The sequence below is a fragment of the Musca autumnalis genome, unplaced genomic scaffold (assembly GCF_047663935.1).
Source record: "Musca autumnalis isolate F117 unplaced genomic scaffold, ASM4766393v1 scaffold_5, whole genome shotgun sequence".
Lineage (NCBI taxonomy): Eukaryota > Metazoa > Arthropoda > Insecta > Diptera > Muscidae > Musca > Musca autumnalis.
Window position 1 is genome coordinate 69944496 of NW_027412088.1, and position 8938 is coordinate 69953433.

Here is an 8938-nt window from a genome sequence, read left to right on the forward strand (position 1 = left end):
GGTAGCACGATTCTGTAACTCTCTACCGATAAATGACGATATTTGTTGGTAAGTGCTATTCTGTCTGTATACAAATTTTACCGATTTTTGTCGGTATTTTATGTCGGTAATTATCGAAAATTATCGGTCATTTACGACAAAAAATGAGTCGTTAAGTCCACCGAGATAAAATAAGCTTTGTTCCTTTACGTTAAAGTTTCTTCAAGTTTTACCATTTTTAACTCGGAAAGCCTTCTTTAACCCCAAAAAGTTGAAGCAAAATTTAAGAGAGGGCACGCCTAAATGGCTTTCTCTTTTATAACTTTCTGCTCGACAAATTTCGTGGAAAATCTGACAATCTGCAGATTTGACAATTAAGGCAAAAGAAAAAAGGAAAACTACGCGCACTGCCTTGCCTGATTGCCTTGCTTTCCTGCTTCATTTCTGACATAATAAAAATAAAAGAATAAAGAAGGCCGAGCAAATTTCGAACTGGGTTGCCCTTTTCTTTTTTATTCTTTTATCAGAAGTAAGCAGGCAAGGCAGCTTATGTACTCAGCGCTTAAGTTCCGAACTTTTTGCGGTAACTCACGAGACGAAAATTTTTAATGGAGTAGAGTTGAAGTCCATGGCCTTTAAGGCCAGCGTACATAAGCTGCCTTGCCTGTTTACCTTGCTTACTTCTGATAAAAGAATAAAACAGAAAATGGCAACCCAGTTCGAAATTTCCTCGGCCTTCTTTATTCTTTTATTCTTTGCTTTGTTCCAGAACCTGCAAGAAGCTACTATTTTTTACTACGATAACATTTTTTCCTTTATGTTATCGGAAAAAATAGTAAAAATTAGTAGACTCTTGCAGTACTGGAACAGACCATTTATTATGACAAAAATGAAGCAGGAAAGCAAGGCAATCAGGCAGAGCAGCTTATGTACGCAGGCCTTTAGGATGATGAAGCAAAATCAGATGCACTTGGATTAAATGGAGAACGGAGGAAGTAAGCTGAAATGTGATTGCATTTAATTCAAACTTTTTTAATTTGTGTTTATTTAACAAAGTTCTTGTAGTCTTGTTTTACACAAATGATAAATGCATTCTATTTATTCTGGGATATTTCGCAATGGTTTGCATTGTTATTGCATCTTTAGACTAATTAAAAATTCAATCCGAAGAATGCCTTTAAATTCAATCGAAAGCCCTACATCAAAAGCTGTTTGGATCGAAAATGGAGTGCATCCTAGCATTAAAAAATTTCATGAAATTAGGGGTTCTTAAATCGAACTCCCCACTAAAACAATTTTATGATTTTACTCTACAATGGACGTCGATCTAGAGACGCACAATTTCATATTAAAATTTCAGTGAAATTACTGTAGTGTGGCCCGGGACTAACTCTTAAGCTACACGCTGAAACCTTCATACGAAACTTTCCCATTATTTTGGCGTTTAGTACCGGTCCACACTAACGTGAATTTCATTAAAAAATTTCATGAAATTAGGTGTTCTTAAATCGAATTCCCCACTACAGCAATTTTATGATTTTACTCTACTATGGACGTCGATCTAGAGACGCATAATTTTATATCAAAATTTCAGTGAAATTACTGTAGTGTGGCCCGGGACTTATAGATCGAGTTCCATACTAAAGTGATTTTATGAAATTACTGTATTGGGAAACTCGACCTAAGAACGCCAAAATAATGGGAAAGCTTCGTATGAAAGTTTCAGCGTGTGGCTTTAGAGTAAGCAAAACGGAGTGCATCCTAGCTGCACGCTCTCTTGTAAAATTCACAAGTGAATTCATAGGAAAAAATGCACTCCAACGGCACTTGTATTTGCTGGGGCAGATATACCCTCCGCGATGTTGCCTAGCAAAAAGTTTGCATCCGCGGATGCAGTTTAATCACTACAAGTCAAAAAGAACCATGAAAACGAGCTAATATTGGTTAGTTGTCAAGGAGAAAAATTTTTTTTGGAATATTTGGATGCTAAAAAATCTCATCTTGTGGTAGTAGAGTAAAATCATGAAATTGCTGTAGTGGGAAATTCGATCTAAGAATGCCTAAATTCATGAAATTTTTTAATGAAATTCACTCTAGTGTGGACCGGACTAAGAACGCCTGATTTCATGAAATTATTTCACTGAAATCTCTCTAGTGTGGACCGGTACTTGCGAAGAGCGGATGAAGTAAATTCTGTTGCGGTGCAGCGAAATAGCCAAACGTTTGTTTATGTTTTTGCCAAGAAGTCCGCCACAAAACATTCGAATTTAAATCAGCTGATCAAACTTGCAAATTCTTACAAGAAAAATTTTCCTTGCAAAAACTTGTAAACAAAATTCTCCAAAACTCTCCAATGTTTGGTTTACATTCGGCGTCTTTTCGTGATTTCGAAGGTGTTTCGTGATTTCGCGCGGAATCAAGCAAAAATTATCATGATTTCGCATACAAAAATGAAATCATCTCATTTCGTGATTTCAGCGAAATCAACATCGAAATCACAGTACACATGATATACAACCCTGTTTGTGACTGAAAAAGTACCAAAAGTTGCAACACTTTTCACGTATCAAAATAAACAAGGTAGATGGTCAATTGCTGCAACAAAAAATTTTAGAATCAAAATTTTTAAACAATGTGAAAAAATATTGGATCACTTTGTTACAATGCTATTTTTCATTGCGTTCTCGTACTTTTTTAATGGTAATGTTAGAAAAAAGAGCGAAATGTCTAAAATTACTTCCCCATACAAATTTCTTAAAAAATACGGGAACAAAAAAATGACGGAAATTGCAAAAACTGCAGCAAATCAACGTATCAGCTATCGTAATTAGATGATAATGAACATGTTGCTAGTTTCTACAATGCCAAAATTGTATGGCAGAAAACAGGAAAATAGGGTGTTATTCGGCGCTATTTTTGTTTAAAGAGAAGTGTAAGTCTTGCTAGACTTCGGAGTACGGGAACGGGTTCTATACACAATTAATACGATATATAGATAGTTTTACGATAATTTTCGAAATAAAGTTCTATATTGTCGTATATTTTTGATGACTAATTCAATTTGCAACAACTTGTTTTGAAAATTCATGTTCGATCAGCTGCGCATATGCATCTACCTTGATCATTGTGATATGTTTGAAATCAACAAAAAAATCAGTGTAAACACCGGGATGTATTTCAGGATTTCGTGAAATCCAGTGGATTTTAGAGCGCAAGTGTAAACTTGGCACAATATTCTCTCACAATTGTCTCCAAATTCTCTCTCTTTTACCAAAGACATAAATACAACTAAGACTAGACAAAATGCATGCAACAAAAACATGTTTACGAAACTTTGTATAGAAACATTACCCTTAACAGGTTGCAGTTAATTCAAAATCGCAAACAAGGAGGAACATTTCATGTAATGGTATCAGAAACGAAATCTATGAATTCAAGGATCTATTCAAGAATAATTCTATGACAATTGGATCGGTAAATTCGGTTAAATACGTAAAAATGTATAAAAGAAAAAAATGTTATATCACTATATCGTAATATAATGCTAAGTTTACATTTACGAAATCCACTCGATTTCAACTGTCAATTCCATAACTCAAACGTCAAATGAAATCTCATCTGGATTTCATTTGACGTTTAACCTATGGATTTGACAGTTGAAATCGAGTGGATTTCGTAAATGTAAACCAAGCATAACATTATGTTAAATTCAACAAAGACATAAAGTAATAAAGACCTGACAAAATGCATGCAACAAAAAAATGTTTACGAAACTTTGTGTAGAAACATTACCCTTAACAGATTGCAGTTAATTCAAAATCGCAACCAAGGAGGAACATTTCATGTAATGGTATCAGAAACGAAATTTATGAATTCAAGGATCTATTCAAGAATAATTCTATGTCAATTGGATCGGTAAATTCGGTTAAATACGTAAAAATGTATAAAAGAAAAAAATGTTATATCACCATATCGTGATATAACATTATGTTAAATTCAAAAGCCATTCACTGAAGAATGATAGCAAACAAAATGTCTTATCTTGTTGTATTTATGTCTTTGAATTCAAAAGCCATTCACTGAAGAATGATAGCAAAAAAATGTCTTATATTAGCTTCGTTCCAGAACTAGAAAGTTTTTACAAATTTTTCCCCGAAATCCGTTCCCGTACACCAAACAAGTTGCAAAATGTTCACTTCTCTTTGAACTAAAATGGCGCTGAATGGCTCTCTCTTTAGAAACTTTTTACACGACAAATTTGGGCGAGCAAAAATGTGCAACATGTTTGCCGGCTTCCGATTGGGTGACACGCCGACTTTGACATTTGTTCCAGTTTTTTTGACGTTTCTGCCATTTTTCCGTTCCCTTACATTTTGGAAAAATGTGTGCGTTGAACTAATTTTTACGGTTCTCTCTTTTGCACATTTTACCATTAAAAAAGTACTGGAACGGAGCTCTTGTTGTATATACATATGTCTTTGCTTTTACTTTGCAAGTTTGTTATCGAACAGCATTTTGTAAAAGTTTGTGCAAATTTGCAAATAAAGAATTATTTTATCGCAGTTTACCCATCTAAAATAAATTAACGAATTATTTTATCGTTTAGACATCGTAAATATTAGTCTTGGTTGATTAAAATCAATTTTGTACATCATAACAAATTTAATTTTTCCGCCTTGTTTACAAATTTTTACATTTTAAATTATTTTTAGTGTAGCAATTCACCGATGCATCTACCTTGTTTCTGTGCCAGCTTGCAACTTTTTGTATTTTCTAGCAAACATGTTGCAAAAAACAGAATTGTATACGAGGATTTATGCCAGATTTAAAACAAATCCTCTCAATAGGAGGATTTATTTTTGTATGGGAAATCTGGTAGATTTTGGCTGGATTTAGCAAATAAAACCTGATAATGTGCTAAATCCGTCATATCTAAATGGGCTATAATTTCACTAAAATTTTGACGGTCTGATTGTTTCATACGAATATTGCAACGAAGCAAGATTGAAGAAAACATGAAAGCGTGCACACTAGTTTCTTGAAATTATGTGATTTTCCCAAGTCCCGGTCCACACAAGAGTGATTTCATTGAAAAAATTGCATGAAATTATGCGTCTCTAGATCGACCTCCATAGTAAAGTAAAATCATAAAATTGCTGTAGTGGGGAATTCGATTTAAGAACACCTAATTTCATGAAATTTTTTAATGAAATTCACGCTAGTGTGGACTGGGACCAAAAAATGCAAAATGTCATTTCAAAATTTCATTGAAATTACTCTAGTGTGGACCGGGACATAATAAATTTGAGAACAGTCTAAGCCGATTGCTGTGTATGTAGCTTATCATTATGCAGCTTATAAATAAATATAAAAACTCTTATCTCACAGCTTATACATTTGGGTCCATTCTATGCTGATGCCAAAATATATGTACAATATTTTACTTCATTTTATCTTTGTTCATCAAGATAAAAAATGTTTCAAAGTAAATAGTAAAGATATTAAGAAGCGTCATGAAGATGTTTTCTATCAGATTTAACGTACGTATAAATGTATGTAGATATTTACATACATATGTATATATAAATATTCATATATACTCATATTTTCAGAGTTGAAATCTAATCAAGAAGCATTTTGCTCCTAGACTACAGATACTATAATTATACTACAACTAGAGAAATACAACAATGGACATCATCCATAACCGAAGCGATTTCATCAATGAAATTGTTTTCATCGGAGGAAGAATGCGATATTCATCATCAGTGCCACAGAAATATTAGTTAAGTTACCGAAGACCGTTTAAACTCAAACAATGTTTTGTTTGTTTTTGAATTTGCTTAGTTACAAACTGCAGTGTGTCACAATTTTGATTTGTAGTAGATACATATTTCTATTGGCGCTTATAAGGCTTCATGTGTTCATATGTATGCCAATTGTAATTTATTATATACGTACATATCTCATTTATTACACCTTTGCAAAAAACTTAAATAAACTCATCTCATTCTACTGACGGCCTCTTTCCATGATATGTTATTTTACCTATGTACATATGCATGTGTCGCCACTTTCAATCGCACCGCAGCGGGTTCTCTCTTACCTGTTTGACCCGAAGACACACAACATCCCTGTTCGAGGTAAGATTGAGGAAATTGCGGATTTTATGAGTCGAAAGAATATCTTGTTCGCGGCGCTGCAGAAAACCAAGCTCAGCAAAAACTGCAGCTTAAAGCGTTGTGATGGTTACAACATACTGCGGAAGGATCGCAGTTGTGGACTAGCTTTCCTATTGCTACAGTCTATTTAATTCAGACCTATCTCACTTGAGCCTGGCTCTGGCAAGCCGTATGATAGAAAAGTGGTGGTATGATAGATGGTGGTGCTGAACTTATCAAAAGTTTTTGATACTGTCAAACACTCCAATCGGTTTGAGGAGTTTAAAACTTTGGATAATTAATTATATATGTATGTGGACGTCAGTAGTCCAAGCCCCGTAAAGTAAAACAGGCTCCAACTTGGGTTGATATCGTAACGTATGTGGATGATTGCACGATAGCCGGCAGCACTTGGGGTGAAGATAAGTGCAACGCGATGGAAAAATATTCAAACCAGTCAGGGTTCCTCCTCATGTCTTCAGTGGACCATTTACATGTGAAGATAAATATTCCTCAGTACTTACTCTAGATATAGTGAGATCCATCCGAATCACCATATGGTGGATTGGTAAAGTTCTAAAAGTGGGGGGGTAATGTAAACATGTCGAAAAAATTATAAAATTATTGGGGGATCATTGTAAATTGCTGTAATTTATTTTTCAAGTTTAAAATGGATGTTAATGTTCGACTTAATTCTTAAGTTATAGTACGTTTATATATAACCTGATTTAACAAACCCACTGGGTTTCAAATGTCAATTCCATTACTCATATTTCAAATAAATCCTCATAAAGAAGGTTAACCCTGCAAAAGGCTATAATATAAACATGGACTTATATACTTATGTTTATTTTGTATATATGTACATGAATTCTACTCCAGGGGCTGGATTCTTGTTCTATGAAAATTTGAAATGAAAAATATTTCCTTTATAATTTTTTTCATTTGACAGTTTTCTCCTTTATAAAAGTTTTCATTTCACATTTTCATAGAAAGAGAATTGAGCCCCAGGGGCTAAAAAATTTTCAAATTTTCCTAGAACGAGAATTGGGTCCCTGGGGCTAAATTCTGTTTCTACGGAAATTTGAACAGAAAACTTTTATAAAGGAAATAAATGTCAAATGAAAAAAAAATTATAAAGAAAATATTTTTAATTTCAAATTTTCTTAGAACAAGAATCCAGCCCTTGTATGTACATTAAAATTTAAAAGACATACGCAGCTTTAACAGAATCATCATCAACACTATAATCATAGATAACCAAAATTGGTGGTGTTAAATCAGTTTGTTGACACACAATGAAGAAGAGTGCAGCATACATGCACAGTCAAGGAAAGAAGTATACTTACATATGTATATTAATGGCATTTCATTATTCTTGCTGAAAATGCATTTTACACTTGCACTTAAAACAGGTGTTTTAGAAGCTTACGTCATTTATTTGACAGATGTTAGGTCTGTACGATAACTCAATAGTTTGTACAATTTTGTAAAAATTTTTACAAAATGCTGTTCGATAACAAACTTGTTCAGTAAAAGAGAAATGAAAAGTACTTGCAATTAGTTGCAAGAACTTTCAGATAGTTTTTACTTGCGAAGTTATCGAACAGGCCTATTGTATGGAATTGAAAACTTAGTCCAAATTTACATTATGCCTTGTTCAGACTGACGGTGTTTCGCTCTCTATTCGTTGTTCGACCCCAAATTACGATGTAATTACTTTATTTCCCATACAAAATATTGAGAACGAACAATGATTTGTGTACATTGTTCAATTTAAACTACTCTCAGAACGACGATAAAATATGTCCCATCTCTAACAAATGAGAGAATTTATCGAAATAAATTAATTATGACAGGAAAAATACAAAATTTAAAAATGTATTAAAAACCCAAACATTTTAAGAAAAATTGCAAAATATGAATGAAAAATTAACGGTTTAACCACTTGTATATATTCAAATCATAGCAAATGGTGTCTTCTCATTCATTACACTTGCATTTCTTGTCCATCGTTTCAAATTCGCGTACAAATTTAGAAACAAAAATCAAATGCCTGCCGGAAAGTCTGTATACCAAAAAGTTATTTTGGCCGGCCTCTCTCTCGTTAATTTTCAAAATAGAAAAATTTGAAAATGTACTGAAACCACCAATATTTTGAGAAAAAACAGAAAACATGAATGAAAATAATGTAATCAAATATTGAATAGATATCTGTAAGAAGGACAAATATTTTTTCAGTTCATATCAATGAATTTTACTCGTCATTGGGCTGAAACTTTCTTTAAAATCAGTAAACAAAAACTATGGAAATATGAATCACGTTGCTATGAATTGTGTACCATGTCGTATGAACGGGTTAATTCGTGTACGTAATTGTGAGAACGAACGACGTGATTCAAATGCTGGTATGAACATGGCATTAGGCGAGTTTACTTGCGGCAATTGTCAGTTTGTAGGTGAGAGAGGGGGCTGAGAGGCAAAGGGTTACCATATGCCCCACCTCTCTCTCCGACAAACTGACAATTGCCGCAAGTAAACTCGCCTAATGTAAATTTGGACTTAAATGATGCATGTTTTATAAAACATGTTACATGCAAAATGCATTTAAGTCATTTCTGCTAATACCCCGGTTACACTATTGAAGGTTAAGCCACTGGGTTTAATAGATCCAGTGGGTTAATCTTTGCTGGTTACACTTAGCTTTTCGAGGGTATAAACTGTGAGCTGATGTTTGTTTACGTATCTCGATATCTCGTATGAGATATCGTCCCCTCTTTGCTCTTATTGGTATATTT